The sequence below is a fragment of the Aquarana catesbeiana genome, linkage group LG04, assembly GCF_042186555.1.
Source record: "Aquarana catesbeiana isolate 2022-GZ linkage group LG04, ASM4218655v1, whole genome shotgun sequence".
NCBI classification, from domain to species: Eukaryota; Metazoa; Chordata; class Amphibia; order Anura; family Ranidae; genus Aquarana; species Aquarana catesbeiana.
Window position 1 is genome coordinate 307,731,705 of NC_133327.1, and position 21,275 is coordinate 307,752,979.

The window sequence follows — 21,275 nt, forward strand, 5'->3', positions numbered from 1 at the left end:
AATGAATAATATATATATGTAGCATGTTCCAAAGGTGAATTTATCCTTTAAAGATTAAAGTGGTTGTAAAGGCCAAAAGGTTTTAATTTTACCTTAATGCGTTCACAGCATTAACCACTTGCCAACCGGGCCATAGCCGAAAGATGGCTACAACGCGGTCGGCTTATTCTGGGTGCACGTCCGTGGGACGTCATTCCAGAATGTTGCTCCCGCGCCCCCTGGAGCGTGCACCCGGGAACATCCGTGACCGCCGGGTCCTGAGGACCCGGCGCATCACGGATCACAGTAAATAGCCGCTGATCGCGCCCATTTACCACGTGATGGTTCCGTCAAATGACGGAGTGATCACTTGTAAACAAACCGGCGTCACGTCATGACGCCGGTTCCTCCCTCCCTCTGTACCGATGGGTACAGTGCGAGGGGAGAGGGGGAGAGATTGTAGCAGCGCTGTGGGCTGGATGTTTAGTGCCCACAGCGCTGCTCAGTGTCAACACTCTGCCAACACTCTGCCATAAATTTTAACAGAAACATAGAATTTTTTTTTTTTTAATCGAATTTTCAGTCTTTTTTGATTCATAGCGCAAAAAATAAAAAACCCAGCAGTGATTAAATACCACCAAAAGAAAGCTCTATTTGTGTGAAACAAAAGGACAAAAATTTCATATGGCTATAGTGTTGCATGACTGAGTAATTGTCATTCAAAGTGTGAGCACTGAAAGCTGAAAATTGGTCTGGTTAGGAAGGGGGTTTAAGTGCCCAGTGGTCAAATGGTTAAAGTATAACTAAAAACAAAAAAGGCAAAACTTTTTTTTTTTCGTTTTTGGTAGAGTGGTGAGGGATTAGAACCTCTGCCAGGTTTTATTGCTGTCTGTGCCCCTGTTAGGGAGATTCTCCGTCTCTATTTGTCCTGTTTACCATTATCATCAAAAGTGAAAGTAAAACAAAATCCCAAATTTTGGAGTTGAACAGTAGAACAGTAATAGAGGGGAATCTTCCAATGGGAACACTAGTTCTGCTCATCCTGGCATTCCCTCATTTTGCAACCAATTCTTATTTTCATAAACGACTTATTGACCAATGATTGTTTTGATTAATCAGATAAAAACCTCAAAAAAGTGTGGTATATAATTCAGCCAATATGTAAAGTTTAAAAAAACAGAATTTATTCTTATACAAGTATATTCAGTGGTAAATATAAATAACCCGCTATATGTAGGGCTGGGGAAAAAAAAATCGATTTGAATCTTGAATCAAGTTGAGAGGTCAAACCGATTCAAATTTTCAGCAAATCGATCCTCAGGACCGCGCCGGTTGGACACCGCGGACTAGGCCGAAGCCGCGGCCTCGCATAAAAACTCCTGCCCGCAGCTCCCTCAGGATCGGCGTGGTGTCCATCGGAAAAAGAACAAAAAAAACCAAAAAAAAAACCAACCTTGATTCGAATCATGAATCGAGTTTTTTTTGGAGAAAATCGCCCAGCTCGAGCTATATGGTTGAGAAAAATAAATACATAATTAAAACCATTTGGCAGATTTTCAGACAGGGCTGTAATATAATATTATGCAGGACAGCCTCCCTTGTCATAGGCAGGTAGCTTGATACAAACTACCTGTGCCCACTGTCACTAAGACATGAAGTAGCAGCAGCATGCTTTTTTGTACCAGCTGTCATGATGGGTTAAAAAAATTAGCTCTTTATAGTACAAAAACAGCAGGTAATCACTACTAGAAGTGGTTTATTTATACTGTGAACAGTGAAATTAATATAAAAAAGTAAATAAAAAAAACAAAAACAAAAATGCACCTCCCTGTTGAAATGCATTGGAAATGCAACAAGAATGCATCAATAACGCAATGTTACATTTTTTATTTGATTTTTGAGTCACATGACCTATGAAAACACCATAAGCACAGTAAAATCGTGTGCTTTTTCGGTGCCACCTTTTTCTCCTTCGGTAAAATGCCGATAACCCCATTTTCAGCGGATATGTTTCAGCCACCAAAATTTCGGTGCATCTTTATATAGATTAATAAACCTACTCGGAAAGTAGGGTATACATGGTATTTCAACTAGGAGTCAGACATGAAGCTATATGAAGAGTGGTGGGGGGGATATATAAATCTTTTATACTAAAGCGGAGCTCCAACCAAAAGGGAAAGCTCCGCTTGTTTGCTTCCTCCCCCTCCACTGCCGTTTTTGACAGGTACCCGTCTCTACTTCCATGAGACCTCGCCGTTGCCAAGTCCCCGGAAGTTCCTCCTCCTTCCCCTGCTGCCAGGCCATTCAGAAAGCACAGCACATGCATAGTAGGGAACTGGCTGTGAAGCCGCAAGGCTTCACTGCCGGTTTCCTTACAAGGAATGGCGGCGGCAGTACTCAAGTCGATTGAAAAATCGGCTGGGGTGCGGACATCGTGGGATCCTTGGACAGGCAAGTGTCCTAAAATAAAAGTCCACAGCTACAGTATTAGTAGCTTCCGACTTAATTTTTTTGGTGACGGGGCTGGGGCTCTGCTTTAAGCACTTGCCTACTGGGCACTTTCCTGCCCAGGCCAAGATTTCAGCACTGTCACACTTTGAATGACAATTGCATGGTCATGCAACACTGTACCCACATGACATTTTTATAATTTTTTTTAGACAGATAGAGCTTTCTTTTGGTGGTATTTAATCACCACTGGGTTTTTTGTTTTTTGCTAAACAAGGAAAGGCCGAAAATTTTGAAAAAAAAAATTTTTATTCTTTTTTACTGACAAGCTTCACAGCAGGGTGGATCAGCAAGCACTAGATGGTGCTCGATGGCTAATGCAGCCGGACGCCAAGATGTGTGTGGCCCATCCCCCCACAAGACATCACAGCTGACAAAACATGTAGGAGCATAGCTACTCTTGGCGTCTGTCCGCATTAGCCATCGAGCACCATCTAGTGCTCCCTGCTCTACACTATCAGCCTACTTATCCACCCTGCTGGGAAGCTTGTTAGTGAAACCTGTAAGCTTTCAATAAACGTTGACGTTTATTATGGACTTCACGATGGAGATTTGTATTTCTTTCCTGGCATTCCATTGTGTAGTGATGACCATCGTTTTCCTTGCTGATCGCCAAGCCTGTGTTAACATCTTATGCGCTTTTGGCCATTATAACCTTTGGCCCATCTTTTCTGGTAAGAGGTGTGATGATTATTCCTAGTGGTGGTGGATCTCTTTACACCTGAGTTGGAAGAACACATGCTAATGGTCTTTGTTCTCACTATGGACTTCACAATTTCTTGTTTATTTATGACATAAGGACATTTACAGTTGCAATAAAAAGTATGTGAACCCTTTTGGAATGATATGGATTTCTGCACAAATTGGTAAAAAAAATTGATCTGATCTTCATCTAAGTCGCAACAATAGACAATCACAGTCTGCTTAAACTAATAACACACAAAGAATTAAATGTTACCATGTTTTTATTGAACACACCATGTAACCATTCACAGTGCAGGTTGAGAAAGTATGTGAACCCTTGGATTTAATAACTGGTTGAACCTCCTTTGGCAGCAATAACTTCAACCAAACATTTCCTGTAGTTGCAGATCAGACGTGCAGGAGTAATTCTTGACCATTCCTCTTCACAGAACTGTTTCAGTTCAGCAATATTCTTGGGATGTCTGGTGTGAATCGCTTTCTTGAGGTCATGGCAGTCGTTGTCCTGTTGCAACACCCATCTTCTGTTGAGCTTCAGCTGGTGGACAGATGGCCTTAAGTTCTCCTGCAAAATGTCTTGATAAACTTGGAAATTCATTTTTCCTTTGATGATAGCAATCCGTCCAGGCCCTGACGCAGCAAAGCAGCCCCAAACCATAATGCCCCCACCACCATACTTCACAGTTGGGATGAGGTTTTGATGTTGGTGTTCTGTGCCTCTTTTTCTCCACACATAGTGTTGTGTGTTTCTTCCAAACAACTCAACTTTGGTTTCATCGGTCCACAGAATATTTTGCCAGTACTGCTGTGGAACATCTAGGTGCTCTTGTGCAAACTGTAAACCTGCAGCAATGTTTTTTTGGACAGCAGTGGCTTCCTCTGTGGTATCCTTCCAGGAAATCCATTCTTGTTTAGTATTTTACGTATCATAGATTCGCTAACAGGGATGTTAGCATATGCCAGAGACTTTTGTAAGTCTTTAGCTGACACTCTAGGTTTCTTCTTCACCTCGTTGAGCCGTCTGCGCTGTGCTCTTGCAGTCATCTTTACAGGACGCCCACTCCTAGGGAGAGTAGCAGCAGTGCTGAACTTTCTCAGTTTATAGACAATTTGTCTTACCGTGGACTGATGAACAGCAAGGCTTTTGGAGATACTTTTATAACCCTTTCGAGCTTTATGCAAGTCAACAATTCTTAATCGTAAGTCTTCTGAGAGCTCTTTTGTGCAAGGCATCATTCACATCAGGCAATGCTTCTTGTGAAAAGCAAACCCAGAACTGGTGTGTTTTTTTTATAGGGCAGGGCAGCTGTTGGCTGACACCTCACTCCAATTAGCTCTTGGAGATCTCATTAGTCCGGGGGTTCACATACTTTTTCCACCTGCACTGCGAATGTTTACATAGTGTGTTCAATAAAAACATGGTAACATTTAATTCTTTGTGTGTTATTAGTTTAAGCAGACTGTGACTGTCTATTGTTGTGACTTAGATGGAGATCAGATCACATTTTATGACCAATTTGTGCAGAAATTTATATCATTCCAAAAGGGTCCACATACTTTTTATTGCAACTGTATATATGCACTGTGTTTGTTTGCACATTTGTTGTTACTTTTATGCATGGTTAAGTGTTGGATGTATATACGCAATTTATTGAATGCTGCTTCATATTGCACTCTGGCACTTTATCAACTGTTTCTTATTGGAACATGCAATAGGGAACAGCAAATATTTAAACATACAATTATTTGTTTGATCTATAGCGCTGCTTTGACACATAATATAATACCTTACATTACCTCCAGTCTATCAGCCTCAGGCTTCTATGGGTTCAAATGCTGATCTTCCCTGCATAGAGCCTTTAAAGTGATTGTTTAAAAGAAAAAAAAAAATCAAAGGTCATACTTCTCTGCTCAGTGCAATGGTTTTGCACAGAGCAGCCCCAATCCTGGTGACCTAGGGTCCCCCGATAGCGCTTCTGGCTCCTCCTGCCTTCAGAGTGCCCCTATAGTGAGCCTCTTGCTATAGGGTTACTTGTGCGTGCTCAATCCCTAGCCTGCCCACTGACTTAGCCACAATTTTTACTATCCTAACTTCCCCATGTACGATAACCAAAGTTGTTTAAATTTCATATAGCAAAATATTGCAAAGCAATGACTTGCATCGTGCATTCACCTATAATAGCCAATTTTCAGTCTACTTTAATCAGAGTGGCAAGCCATTATTTCAGATCAGTTTCTGTGGGTTATGTTTTCCCTAGAGCTCATAATGAATAATTACAACCCTCTCCACATTCCATTTATTTGTTAAAATTCCTTTAAACCCCTTTCACAGAGGCGTTTTTAAGGCGCTTTTGAGCTAAAAATAGTGCCTGTAAAGCGCCTGAAAAACGGAGTGAAAGCCTGAGTGCTTTCACACTGAGGCAATGCGCTGGCAGGATGTTAAAAAAACTCCTGCAAGCAGCATCTTTGGAGCGGTAAAGGAGCGGTGTATACATCGCTCCTAAACCACCCCTGCCCATTAAAATGAATGGGCAGCGCCGCTGCAGTGACGCTTTGCGTGTCGTTTTAACCCTTTTCCGGCCACTAGCGGGGGATAAAAGTGCCCCGCTAGCGGCCGAAAACCTATACAAAAACGACGGTAAAGTGCCGCTAAAAATAGCGGTGCTTTACCGCCGACGTCTCGGTGTGAAAGGGGCCTTAAAGTGGTTGTTAAGCCACTCTAACCTGTATACACCATCAGCACTGCCTCCTATTGTAGTATCCCCCTCTGTGTGTGATTTTTAAAAATAAATGCTGCAAATACCTAATTTCACTGCCGAGATTGTGATCACATGACTGGCCAGCTTTCTCCTTTTCTCCTCTGAGAGATGCAGCGGGCGGGGCTGAGATTCCTCTGCTGATATCAATCTGGAGGGGAGGAGGAGAGTTGGAGAGAGCTGGCTGGTCATGTGATCACAATCTCGGCTCATATTTATAAATCATTCACAGAGCGGGACACTGCAATAGGAGGCAGTGCTGATGGTGTATACAGGTTAGTGTTATGAGAGCAGCAGGAGGGGGGAGGGGCGACACACACACACAGAGGTGAAGGGGGAGGGGGGAGGAGTACATAGGAGCAGAGAGGAGATGATAGAGGAACAGAAACTGACCACGATGTCTGGTCTCAGCAGTCATGATACACTGTGGTCAGTTTACAGAGGGGTGTGGAGAAACCGGCAGGATCAGCCAGGTTTTTTAGCTGTTACAGGGGGCCAAATGACACAGGACAAGTACTATGTCATAACATGCTTTAAAGGAGCAGGATCCATTTTTTTTTGGGGGGGGGGGGGGGTTAACAAACGCTTGAATGCTTGAATGTTGCTCAATAACCAGCGGCAGCCTAGTGCCTGAAATCAAGGAAATTAAATATATCACTTACAGTAATACTAAAGCCTCCTACCCAAAACAGCACATTGCAACGAATGCTTTGTTTTGAGCAAAGTCCATAAAAACCTACAAATTGATTATTTTCGAGGTACATTATACTGCTTCATGTGCACTGCTTCACCCAAATTCCAGTTGGGAAGCAAGCACTCAGAATGCTATCAATAGCCAGCTGATGACAATCATTCGGACTACATGTCCCATGATTCATGGCACCAGCATGTCCATTAATTGTAAAACATTTGTTCAATGTAAGGATGCTGCCCTGTGCTGGCAGGTGTAGTCAACTGCAGGGGAAAGCTGACCGAAGACATGCCTATGCTCAGCCTTGGAGGAGAAGCAGAGGTGTGTCCACAGTGTGGTTTTCTTTTGGACAGCCTACGCATTTCAGTGGCGGGCAATGACCTCATGTTGGGCTGTAGTCCGATCACAGGTGAGTGCACAAACAGGTGACTCCATAGGACCCTGCTTTGGCTGAAAACTAAGAAAATAGCATGTCATCAGTGAGCCAGCTGCCTGAACCAGAGAGGCTTTCAGCTCCCAATGACATCAGAAGCAAAGATCCTAGCACAGGACCTGGCGTTCAGCACAGATCGGAGGATTTCAGCAGTCCAATGCTGGATTCACCAGGTGAGTTGAGTATATTCTTTAAAGCTGATAATTATAAAAAAATTATATATATATATATATATATATATATATATATATATATATATATATATTTTTTTTTTTTTTTTTTTATAATTATCAGCTTTAAAGAATATACTCAACTCACCTGGTGAATCCAGCATTGGTCTGGATAGATAGAATTTTCTTTTGGGATACAGAACCATACACATTATGTGTAATGGTGTGTATTCCATTGCCTGCAGGTATCTGCTATTGCTACAAATCTTCTCTTCCGTTGCCCGCCTTCAAATCTGCTGAATACTGTACTGGGCAGCTGTCCTCCAACAGTCTAAGAATTAGAAGCTGCCGTTGCTATTCTGACAAGTTGGGCTGCTTACCTGCCCCCTTCATCCTTCTCTGCTGTTGACAGAAATTGCTACATAGTTAGTCTGCTTGAAAAAAGACACAAGTCCATCTAGTTCAACCAATAAAAAGAGAAACAAAAAAACAAAAAATACAATCCTACATACACATTCCTATACCCACAGTTGATCCAAAAGAAGGCAAAAAAAAAAAAAAAAAAGAAAAAAAAACACAAATACAGGAAGGCATGATCCAATTTAGTCCAGCAGGGGAAAAAAATCCTTCCTGATCTCCTGGACATTCCCTGGATCAACTTTACCTGTAAATAACTTGTATTATGACACTTTCACAATGCATCATGTTCTGTGAATAGGTAGTGTAGATCCTGCCATTTAACTGCTCCTCCTTCATTCACAGAGCATGATGCATTGTGGGAGTGTAATAATACAAGTTCTGTGAATGGAGGAGAGGGCAGAAGGAGATGGGTGTGCAGCAGTGTTAGTTTCGTCAAAAACGTTTTAGTCATAATTTTCATCAGAGGCTTTTTTACAGTGAAGAAACTAAAAGTACAGCACATTTTCGTCAACTGACAAAAACTATGACGAAAATAGAATCCATTTTCGTTAAGGAACGAAAACGGGACGTTAATGGCAAGGAGGGACGTTTACCCTTAAGAATTTACTGTATTTATTGGTGTATAACACAGTGTGTGCGTGTTATACGCCGATATTAGTTTTTTTACCAATAAGGGGCGGGGATCGGGCGGTCCGCCCCTGGGTGCCACACATTGGGGGGTGGTCAAGCCAGCCACCCCGCCTCTCCTGGCCCTTGGACAGCACTGCCAGCAAAGACTGCTCCTCCTACTGAGTCACTCATTGTAAGCTGAAGCTTCTAACCTCAATAGCTTCGTTCTTGGTGGCCGCTCTCCTCCTCCTCCGAGTGTTGCTTTAGATTGGAGGAGGAGAGCGGTCAAATGACCATCCATGAATCTTCAGAGGAGAGCAGCCATGTGACCAGGTCCATGCAAGAACGTAGCTATGAGGTAAATTTAGAGACTTTGATTTACAATGAGAGTCACACAGGAGGAGCTGTGTATGAGAAAGGGCTGGCAGTGATTTATTCTTAACTTTAGAGTACGCTGGCAGTGCTGTCCCAGTAGATAGGGGGTCTCCTGGGAATGCAGGGGGGCTGTGTATTGTGGAGGGCTTTGTATTGTGCAGAGGGTGGGGGGCTGTGCTGTGTACTGTGGGGGCTTTGTATTGTGCATAGGGTGGGGGCTGTGTACTGTGGGGGTCTATGTGCTGTGGAGGGCTGTGTATTGTGCAGAGGGTGGGGACTGTGTACTGTACACATTCAATTTTAGTTGACTAAAATGATTAGACTAAAATGTACTGGAGATTTTAGTCGACTAAAATACGTTGACTAAAACTAAAATGGCATTTTAGTCAAAGACTAATGCCCCATACACACGGTCGGACTTTGTTCGGACATTCCGACAACAAAATCCTAGGATTTTTTCCGACGGATGTTGGCTCAAACTTGTCTTGCATACACACGGTCACACAAAGTTGTCGGAAAATCCGATCGTTCTGAACGCGGTGCCATAAAACACGTACGTCGGGACTATAAACGGGGCAGTGGCCAATAGCTTTCATCTCTTTATTTATTCTGAGCATGCGTGGCACTTTGTACGTCGGATTTGTGTACACACGATCGGAATTTCCTGCAACGGATTTTGTTGTCGGAAAATTTTATATCCTGCTCTCAAACTTTGTGTGTCGGAAAATCCGATGGAAAATGTCTCATGGAGCCTACACACGGTCGGAATTTCTGACAACAAGGTCCTATCACACATATTCCATCGGAAAATCCGACCGTGTGTACGGGGCATAAGACTAAAACCAAAATGCCATTTTAGTCCTAAGACTAAAACTGAATCGAATTTTGCTGCCAAAATTAACACTGGTGTGCAGCCCGACTTTTCAGAATAGCCTGAAAACAAATGCTCAGGACAGTATCCAGTGGTTGTGAAAGACACTGCAGAGAAGATTATATAAATCCAAAACTTTATGAAAACTAAAAATCTCCCCCTGCAGTGGAGCTACACTCGCACTGCAAGAGTTAACTTCTCCTTTATGTCTAGGGGTACCAGGTAAAGTTGTTTTACTCACCTAAACCCCTGCAGGCACCTCCGTGCTGTTAGAGTGGTCCCTGCAGCCTCTTATTTATTTCAGGTACTTATATAGCGCTGTCAATTTACGCAGCGCTTTACATATACATTGTACATTCACATCAGTCCCTACCCTCAAGGAGCTTACAATCTAAGGTCCCTAACTCACATTCATACATACTAGGGACAAGTTAGACAGGATCCAATTAACCTACCAGCATGTCTTTGGATTGTGGGAGGAAACCGGAGTGCCCCGAGGAAACGCACGCAGGCACAGGGAGAACATGCGAACTCCAGGCAGGTAGTGTTGTGGTTAGGATTCGAACCAGCGACCCTTCTTATTGCTAGGCGAGAGTGCTACCCACTACACCACTGTGCTGCCCCACTCTTTTCCCTCCATGCTTCAGAGGTCAGATGCCCTTTGATGTCATCAAGGCTGCTGCAGGGACCATAGTTCTGCACTGGATGAGTGAACCCCCGAAGAACAGTCCACCACCAACGTCTGCTTAGGGAGTGGAAGATTGGTTAAGTAAAACTGCATTTCCGGTACCCTAAAGCTAAATGAGGAGTTAAAGTGTCACTAAATCCACATCATAAAAAAAAAAAAAAAAAAAAAAAAACACTATCAATAAATGCTGTTCATACTCACTCAGTTATTATGAGATTTGTTGTCTGTATTCTGCAAAAAACCTGGTTGATCCTGCTGTTCTCTATCTCCACCCTCTGTTCATGTCCCCAATTTGCAGAGCAAAGCTCTGCACATGCTCAGTTTTCAGTAAGTTTCTATGCTGAGCATTTCTTCCCTATTACTTCTGAGCAGCCAATGTGACTATAGAGTCTCACATGTGGGTGTATACACTATGATAAATGACAGTCCACTCACTCCCTCCCTCCTCCATGCTTACTAACCAGCTAAACAAAATGGTGGTGGAATACTACATGTGGATTAAAGAGGCTTCGCCTCCCTGATATTCTAAGACATGGGCTGGAGGGGCATGGCACAGCCTGTGACTGGCAGAAATCTCCAATACCAGGTTATTGCCAAAAAAAAAAGATTTTATTTCAAATATATATATATTTGTATGACAATTTACAACAGTTTATTGATATTATTAAATGTTTACTCTGTATTCCAAAGGTCTGTTTTTTTTAACATATGACCAGCAGCAGAGGACTAGAAGCTCCTCTTGCTTATGTTTCCCTGCAGACAGGCTGGGAAAGATCTGGATCATGTGACAGCTGTTTATCCAATAGGAAAAAGGTACCAAGATATTTTTCAAATTAAAATAACTACAGTGCCATCATTCACATACAGAAATAGAAGGGACAATGTACATTTAACAGTCTGTTTATTATCGCTTGGCTTCAGCGCACGCTTTTTTAAAGCTCTCAATGCCAGTCAAAGCATCTGTCACTAAATAAAACGGTTAGCTTAAAGTGGATGTAAACCCCATTCATGACATCTGTTCTAAGCACATATCTGCAGTGTTTAATCTCTCTTCAAAGCCCTAAGTCCCGTGTCTTTCTGCTGCTTCGTTCCTCGGTTATCAGCATGATCAATTCTGACAAGTTCTCCGACACTGGAGGTTAAAAGCAGCTGGAAATTTGTGTTGGGGAGGGTGCTTAGCGATAGATTAGCAGACAGCTGGTCTATTCACAGCACAGCTCTGCAAGTTTCTTTGTTCCTCTGCCTATGTTGAGAGGGGGTGTGTGCCTTTCCACCAATCAACTGTCACACAATGTATGCCAAGAATCCACACCCAGTGGTGGAACAGGAAGAAACATTTCTAACACAATGTTCACTTTCTAAACAGTGTAGAAAGCTGAAGACGGCAGATATACATGTAAAACTTATGAAGGAGGATTTGTTTCATCTCTGTGTATCATCTGAGGCTTTTCACTTCACTGGGTATATGTGAGGGTTTACATCCACTTTAAAAGTGGGAGTAAACTCCCATCTCGGACTTATACCTATAAAGAGAAACAGAAGAGCGCCTCTAAGTGTAATATTTATTTGTGCATAAGACAATCTGTCAAATGAACACTCACATGGACTAAAAAGCTAAAAGACTCATCTGTAGGTGACAATCCGGTGGAGTGCTTCTTCAGTGCTTCCAGTCCGAGGTGGTGAGGAGCCGCTGTATTACAAGGAGATGGTCGGGATGAAAGCCGGTGTCTTGCCGAGAAAGTTACCTCGGCGGATAAGTTCCCCCCCTGTACTGCGCAGGCGCAGCGCCTGCGCAGTACCAACTACTGTCAGCCGCCGGAGATAGCCGAAGCTCAAACGCTTCAATCAGCTGTACACGGCGCCTGCGCCCTGGGTCCAGATTCCTTCCCCACCATCCAAGTGGACCTAGAGGGGGAATCTAAAAGAGCCGAGCGAAGCGAGGACGTGCCTGAAGCGTGGCGAGCGAAGCGAGCCCGCGAGGGGCCCTCTTACAGGCGCCGTGTACAGCTGATTTTCAGCTGTTCCGCTTCGGCTATTTCCGCCGGATCCTACTGCGCCGAGCGGAACTTTCTCGTCAGAACACCGGCAAGTCTGAGTCATTCTGGGTGTAGATGGATGGAGATCTGCTTGGAATGCAGCCCCAGCTGGTGTGTGACATCACCAGAATGAAGGGAAACCAAAACACGTTTCAGGGCATGCACACTCCTTAATCAAGTGATACGGCGATGAGGGGGGACACAGATTTAAATACACGAATTGAGACGGTCATAAAAATGAACTATTAAACCTCTTCAGCCCTGAGCCTCTTTTTTACACCGTAAACACCGTATTTGTGCAGCGGTCTTACAAGCGCAATTTTTTTGGGGGGGGGGGGAAATACACTCTTAAATTAAAAAAGAAATAAGACAACAGTAAAGTTAGCCTTAATTTTTTTTTATATTGTGAAAGATAATGTACCCGAGTAAATTGATACCCTACATGTCGTACTTCAAAATTGTACCCGCTTGTGGAATGGCGGCAAACTTTTACCCTTAAAAATCTCCATAGGCGAAGTTTAAACATTTCTACAGGTTACCAGTTCTGAGTTACAGAGGAGGTCTAGGGCTAGAATTATTGCTCTCGCTCCAACGATCGTGGAAATACCTCCTGTGGTTTGAACACCGTTTTTATATGCGGGTGCTACTTACGTATGCGTTCGTTTCTGTGCGTGAGTTCGTTGGGACGGGGCGCTTTCAAAAAAAAAAAAAAAAAAAATTTATTAAAATGTTCAATAAAAATTGTGTCTCACAAGTCCCTTGGGCATCCTTCTTTGTATATTTACACATATTGGAACTGGGACACTCATGCCCCACATACTCTAGTTCTCTTTTGTGTGGATAAAGTCCAGTTTACACCTTGCGTTTACTTTGCTTCACAAAATTATATCCCATGCCACTTTAGTGGTGCTTCAAAGCATCTTCAAAGCCTTCATTGAAGTCTATGACAAAGCTCATTTGAAGCACCTGCAGCTTTTGAGAGGCTTTAGTTCAGCTTTAGCTTCACTTTGTTTTGGAGAAATTTCAGGTATGAGATATACACACACACACACACACACACACACACACACACACACACACACACACACACACACACAGACATAGGGCATCTGCCAAGCGCTTTAAAAAAGCACTGAAGCATTGAAGAAGCATCAAAAATTCAAGTTAGACTTACCGGTAACTTGTTTTCCATAAGTCTTTCAGGACAGCACCTGAGAGATCGTGACTCCTCTCACTGCACCACAGGAAACGCCTTCCTCCAGATCTTTAAAGGGAGGCCCCTCCTTACCACGCCTCAGTTGTAGAAGAGAACCCCCAGCCCTGGCTGGAACACAAACACACATTTTAGTACATAAAACTAATAGGGCGGGTCATTGCTGTCCTGAAAGACTTATGGAAAACAAGTTACCGGTAAGTCTAACTTGAAATTCCCCAAAGCGTCTTTAAGGACAGCACCTGAGAGAATAACAGACTTAGCCCCTTAGGGTGGGACAACAGTCTGCAGGACCTTCCTGCCAAATGCTTGATCGTTGGCTGATGTGAGATCCAGCCTGTAATGTCGCACAAAAGGTGCAAAAAAACTTGACCACGTTGCTCCCTCGCAAATTTGTTCAGGGTCGGCACCAGCTCTTTTTGCCCAAGTGGCCGCAAGTGCTCTGGTTGAGTGTGCAAATTCCAGCTGGTGGAGACAAACCTGCATGCGGGTATGCTTCGAGGATGGATAATTTCAACCATCTGGCTAATGATCCCTTAGAAGCCTGCCAACCTTTCTTGTTGCCCGAAAAAAGGACAAACAACGAGTCTGTGTGTCTAAAGTGCTTTGTTATTTCTAACTAACATAACAATATACTTTTGACATCCAACATATGAAAAAAAAAAAAAAGTCCTTCTCCCCCCGATGGGATAGCACAGAAGGTTGGGAGCACAATGTCCTGTGAACGATTATGCATTTAGGCTACCTTAAGTAAGAATTTTGGGTCTGTCCTAAGGATAACTATCCAGAAACACAGAGGTAAGGTTCCCTAATTGATAAAGCGTGTAGCTCACTGAAGTAATGGGGATCAGGAACACAGCTTTAAGAGAGACATTTGAGTGATGCTGCTTCCAGAGGTTCAAATGGACTCCTTGCTAGGGATTACCGACAGGACCCACTTGGGCGAACCCTTGACCGGAGCTGGCCTTGATCTTGCAAGAGCTCTAAAACAAAAAAAAAAAAAAAAAAATCTGACTACCAGCGGTTCAGAGGCCACACGTTTCTCTAAGAAAACTGCTAGTGCAGCAACCTGTACCTTCAAGGTACTGACTGCTAGTGCTTTATCTGCCCGGTCCTGTAAAAACTCCAAGATGGAAACAAGGCTCCTTGGGTCTTGGGTAGATGAATTGCACCATTAGTTATAGACCTTCCAGACTTTAGTATAGATGGCGCGTTACCTTTTTCCTACTCAATAGTAATGTTGCAACTAGACACTCTTCAGGAGCTGCTCCTCATTTACCATGCTGAAAGATACAGCCTGGCCAAATCTGGGTGATTTACTGGACCTTGGGTTAGCAAATCTTGTCTGAGAGGTAGATGCCAATGAGGCTTGGTCGCCATCCCCAGTCGACAACCAGGCCCTTTTCTGCAAAAATGGAGTAATTAGAATGACTGGTACTCCTTCCCGTTGGATCGTCTTTAATACCAGTGGGATTAACTGGAATAAAGGGGAAAGCGTAGCAAAGGTGAAATCTCCATGGATGCGCCAGGGCATCTGTCCCTAGCGTCTCGTCGAGATTGTTCAGAGAAAAGTTACCTCAGATGACGTCCGTGTGATGAAACGCGTAAGCCAGGACTTACTTGGCACGCACTACGTCATTTCCTTGTTTGAACTTCCGGTTTCTACTAGCCTGGCTGTGGAATGCAAGCTCTTGCCACGCCGGCGTTCGCGGAAGTGTTACTTGGTTTACAGCAACGGAGCATTGTAGCTCCTTTTTAAACTTTATATGAGAACATTTTTTTACTAAAATACCACTTTGGTTCCACGGATTCACGCTATAAGGCTCATCCTTTTTACATTATATATGGGAACGCCCGTCGGTGGAGATCCTTGATGCCGCTTCTGGAGAGGTGGAATACTGCTGCACGGATTCGAGGGGACATCCACGCAAGAGAGGTACAACATCACTTCCACTACGCCCGTTACCCCTGTAGGGGTGGGGCGCTCCGGTGAGTGCAAGCACAATTGGGTGATACAGATGAAAGTGGGGCACACTGAAGATTCACCTATATTTATATTTTTTCACCATTTACTTTTGCACGGACCACTTTTCACAGACTGCTTTTTAATAGTGTATTAATATACACATATGTTCATTATACATATTTTTGGGACTTAATATTTTGGATTGGCACCTGTCACTTTATTACCTATTTTTTTGTGCAGATTAGCACAGTTTTTTATACATAGTTCCGTTTTTTTTTGCTCATTTCAGTTCACATACATACAATATATATTTTTTTTTTTGGCACGGAACACTCATCTTTATTATATGTAATATATACATTTGTTTTAATTAATTATTTTGACTAGTTGAACACCCACAGTCATTTTTTATTGCAGATACTTTTTATGTTCACTATACTTCTATCTTTTTCGTTTATTGCGTTATGTTGCACCCAACACTCAATATTTTTTGATGAAGTTCACTTGCAGCATATGCCATTTTTAATTTTTTTGAGTTGACCCTTGCTGTCTACACACACATTTTTACCATATAATTTTATTTACTTTTGTCTGTTTTTGTGTAGGGGTTTACATATACTTTTAACACTTTTTCACTTCATACGTTGAGTTAGTAAACCTTATAATAGTGGATTGGATTCATATATTTATACTTATTATTTGAACAGCACCTTTCCCCTGAATAGAGTTTTTTTATAGTCCTGCTAGCTGCTGAGTTCTTGTTTCTTGATGTCGGGAAGAACGGCCGCAATTCTGATGGAGGAGTCATTACGCAGACAGCGGCTCCTTAATTTTGTTGCAGAGGAGGCCTTTGCTCTGGGAAAACATCTTATGAAGCCGTTTCCTATGAGGAACCTCACCCCAGAGCAGAGAATATTTAATTACAGGCTCTCTGGTGCCAGAAAGGTGGTTGAAAACACCTTTGGCATAATCTCCAGTCGGTTCAGGCTGTTTTTAACACCAATTACCTGGCACTATACAAAATCAACCATGTGGTTTTGTGCTGCTGTATACTCCATCATTTTTTACAGAGGAATAATAGCAGCTACCTTGCCTCAGTGCCAACTGATGCAGACCCTGCAGTGGCAGGCCCAGCTGAAGAGGCTGCAGCTGAGTCTGTGGGCATGATGACAGCTCTAGAAACTGGCCGTGCTGGATTGCCCTCCCAAAATGCCAAAGATATACATCAAAAATACTTTGATTATTTTGTGGGTAGAGGGGCAGTGTCTTGGCAGCAAATTGGAGCTGATCCTGAATAGTATTTTTATTTGATCATAAACTCATATTTCATTTGAGCTACTGTTGTCTGTTTCTTATCTGTATACTATGTTCTCAAACGGTCTTTATTTTGGCCACTTGCTACAATAGTGCAAACGTACTTCATTTGCTACATGAGGTGACAATCTCTTCATCAGCTAACTATTATGGTGTGCTGTGGGTCTGACACACACACGGTTTTTGTTCTTAATGGATCTAATGCATGAATTTGATAAACATTATGGCTTTTCAACTCCTTTAATTGTTGGAGGCCAAAAATTTGCCAGCATTGGCCATATTTAAGAGCACATTGTCACAATAACTACAACAACTTAACAAATACACTGGTATTGAACATTGAAATAATAAGCCACACATTGTTTAGTAAAAAACATTTTACTCAAAGCACATTCACATGTGCGTTTTATGGTTTTAAAACAAACCAACATCTTGGTGTATAACATGTATGTATGCCATTAATTGCCTTTTTTGTGGCTAAACAGGCATGTTCAAAAACATAAGATACACAAACGAGACATTAGTATCCCAAGACAGTGTGGATGTTGCCTTCCTCAGATGGGGTGTTCTCACCCCTCTCAAAGCCAAAATTTGAAGCCACGTACACGTCACACGTATAGGCCGAACTATTACATGTCCCTTATGATCCCCTGCCAAAAATGTGTGCAGTTCCAAACAAGTTATTTTAGAAACCCCCAAAACACACAGTCAACATGTGCCATCTCCCATCACGGGGTATCAATGGACGCATTTTGGGGGTGCAACCCCTTTCTCATAACTAAAGTAGGTCAAAGGAAGGGATTGCAACCCCGAAACACATCCATTGATAGCCCACGATGAGAGCTAGCACATGTTGACACACGGTGTTTTGGGGCTTTAGCAAACTAGATGTAGGGAAAGACATTTCAGGCATGGGATCATGAGGGAAATAAGAATGTTAAGGCACAATTTGTGGGGCACTTCAAATTTTGGCTTTGCTATTCTTAAAAACACAGAAAGATTACAACTCACATTACTTAGGGCAGCGTTTCCCAACTCTCCTTCTCAAGATGCAAACCCAGGTCAGGTTTTCTATATATGTAGAATTTGGCACAGGTGATGTTGTCATTTTCAAGGTTAGTAATTCACAGTCGTTTTTAGACTGAGGAAAATACAGAAAACAGGACCTGGTGGTGCACCTAGAGGAGTGGAGAAACACTGAGTTCGGACACTAAACTTTAATTTAAAAGTACAAAAAACATGGTAAATATTAAAAGTGCAAACAGGAGCCAAGTGGAACAAGAAACTTCTAACCAGGCAAGAGGAAATTAGAATTTGGCAAGCACGTCTACAAAATCACAGATTCTTCACTGTAAATCAGTGGCAGCCTCCTTTATTTGCTCCAAATCCTTCAAACAATGCAACATATCTGCACTCATTTGGCCAATTGTGCATCTTGGAAGATCCTGACCTAGTAAGAAGTCAAAAAATTATTAAGGGAATGATGGTCAAATGGCTAAGGCCCTACATAGTGAGTTATGGTCAAGTTACTAGTCAAATTCAGGAAAATACTTACCTACCCAGTCTATTGTTGCTTGCAACCTGCTTGCCCTTCAGACACCTACACTACTAGGAATGTACACAGTGCAACTACTCAGTAATCTTGGCCCTGGTGCCCAGGTCTCCAAAACTTGGGTACCTAGCAAAACCGACAGCTCCTTCCACCTCTTCGTTCTCCATGCTAATGTTAAGGCACTACATACTTTGCTAATGTGTGGAGTGGGCGTTTTGTTTGTTCAGCTAAACACTCGACATGTGTATAAGCCAGATTCCAAGAATACTTACTTGCGAAAACAAGAGGCTCCTGAATACTTTCTTCCTCTTCGGGGTCGCTTTGGCCCTCAGTGTGACTTGCGTCAGGGGATTTGACGTCCACAACAGACAGGTCTGTGCTGTGTCCAGGAGGCAAATCCCATGCCTCCAAACCAACATCCTGAGTGAGCTGACCACACTCACTTTCCTCTAAAAAGAAACAATACACCATTCATTAAGCCACCCCTTGTCCCATCTGTTTCTAGCATCCATTTTGCTACATTAATTGACCAACCTTGCACTTGGTCTGGTGACAATGTTTGCTTCTGACTAGTGGACTCCATGCTGCACTGATTTTTTTTTTGTGTGAAAAATGCATAGAAAAGTGAAGGTGATGTAATTTTACAGAGGGCCAACACTGGACAAGTGCCAACATTGAAAAAGTCCTACAGTTGGCCCCCCCCCCCAATGTGACTGATCCCCGAGGCCTCTCTTCTACCCATGTCTACACTGGCAAGGCTGCATTAATGGGCACTGATGAGCCAGGCAGCAACCAGAAAGTGTTCTTTACCCCTTAAGTTCTGCCCTAAGTCCATGGCCTTTGACCCCCCCTAGATTCACCCCTGCTGGTGGCTAAATGAGTATTTTTGGTGGGAAGATGGCCTTGTTGCCTCCCCTGTGGGGCCCGAGCGAAGGTAGCCTCCCTTTGTCCCTTCTGGTGGCTTGGCTGTTGCCTCATTTTTTGGTGCCTCCCTGTTGATAGAGAAAAATTTAGGCCCGAAAAGAAATGTAAAAAAACAAAACCAAATAAGAATAGTCATATCTGCTTTCTATTTTACTTCATCTTTAAAATAACAATTCAAAGATTCTAGAAAACATTGTATACAATTCTCTCAAGCTAATGGAGAAAGCACAGACAGCTAATTTACACATATACATACAGTGGGGACGGAAAGTATTCAGACCCCCTTACATTTTTCACTCTTTGTTATATTGCAGCCATTTGTTAAAATCATTTAAGTTCATTTTTTCCTCATTAATGTACACAGCCCCCCTTATTGACAGAAAAACACAGAATTGTTGACATTTTTGTAGATTTATTAACCACTTCCTGCCCACGGACGTCATATGATGTCCTGGGCTTTGGGCGGGTATATCTGAACGATGCCTGTAGTTACAGACATCATTCAGATATTGCCGGTTTCAGCCGGCGAATCTCTACACCATAGGAGTGATCATAGCGGCCGTTCCTCCGCTTGATCGTTCCTATGGGAGGCGAGAGGGGACATCCCCCCCCACCACCACCCTCCGGTGCTTGCTCCGACTCACCGTTACGATCGGTGAGGCGGAGAGCGGATCCGCCGGCGCCGGATGTAGATCATAGAGATTTCTATGAGTCTCTATGATCATCGGAGGCTGGGCGCGATGTTATGACGTCACGCCCGGCCTCTCCATTCAAAAAAACGGCGCCGCTTCGGCTGGGAAGCGGTGATCATTTTATTTTTTATTTCAGGCTTCCCAGCCTAGTGGTGAGATATGGGGTCTTATTGACCCCATATCTCACTATTAAAAGACCTGTCATGTTATATTCCTTTTACAAGGGATGTTTACATTCCTTGTAATAGGAATAAAAGTGATCAAAAAAGTTTTTCTTCAAAAAAGTGTCAAAATAAAAAAAACTAAATATAAATTATCAAAAAAAAAAAAATAATTTTAAAGCGCCGCTGTCCCCGTGTGCTCGCACGCAGAAGCGAACGCATACGAAAGTCCCGCCCACATATGAAAACGGCGTTCAAACCATACATGTGAGGTATCGCCGCGAACGTTGGAGCGAGAGCAATCATTTTGTCACTAGACCTCCTCTGTAACTCAAAACATGTAACCAGTAAAAAAATTTCAAGTGTCGCCTATGGGGATTTTTAAGTACCGAACATTGGCGCCATTCTACGAGCGTGTGCAATTTTGAAGCGTGACATGTTAGGTATCTATTTACTCAGCGTAACTTCATCTTTCACAATATGCAAAAACATTGGGCTAACTTTACCATTTTGGTTTTTTTTTAAAACACAAAACTGTTTTTTCCCCAAAAAAACGCATTCGAAAAATTCCTGCGCAAATACCGTGTGAGATAAAAAGTTGTAACAACTGCCATTGTATTCTCTAGGGTTTTTGCTAAAAAAACATATATAAATGTTTGGGGGTTCTATGTAATTTTCTAGCAAAAAAAATATGATTTTTACAGGAGGAGAGAAATGTCAGAATTGGCCTGGTAAGGAAAGAAAAACTGAAATATCACATGGTCCCAAGTATTCAGACCCTTTGCTGTGACACTCATATTTAACTCAGGTGCTGTCCATTTCTTCTGATCATCCTTGAGATGGTTCTACACCTTCATTGTCCAGCTGTGTTTGATTATACTGATTGGACTTGATTAGGAAAGCCACACACCTGTCTATATAAGACCTTACAGCTCACAGTGCATGTCAGAGCAAATGAGAATCATGAGGTCAAAAGGAACTGCCTGAAGAGCTCACAAACAGAATTGTGGCAAGGCACAGATCTGGCCAAGGTTACAAAAAAAAAAATTCTGCTGCACTTAAGGTTCCTAAGAGCGGCCTCCATAATCCTTAAATGGAAGATGTTTGGGATGACCAGAAGTCCCTTGTTTTTTCTAAGTAATGTAATAAAGTTCTTCTTACATCTAACTTATGAAATAATTCTTCCTTACTTCCTGAAGGATCTGAACAAAAAGT

At 42.7% G+C, this 21,275-nt stretch overlaps 1 protein-coding gene across 2 annotated transcripts in view; it reads right to left on the minus strand.

The window, feature by feature from the left end:
- The window catches only part of ASRGL1 (asparaginase and isoaspartyl peptidase 1), a 117,403-nt gene that overhangs the window by 80,448 nt on the left and 15,680 nt on the right, over positions 1 to 21,275 (minus strand). The window contains exon 2 of one of the 2 annotated variants that reach the window (XM_073626765.1): positions 11,804 to 11,892. The exons of the other annotated variant lie outside the window; for it this stretch is intronic. The gene's annotated coding sequence lies outside the window, so the exon portion shown is untranslated. The remainder of the gene's footprint in view (positions 1 to 11,803; positions 11,893 to 21,275) is intronic. 2 annotated transcript variants of the gene reach the window in all.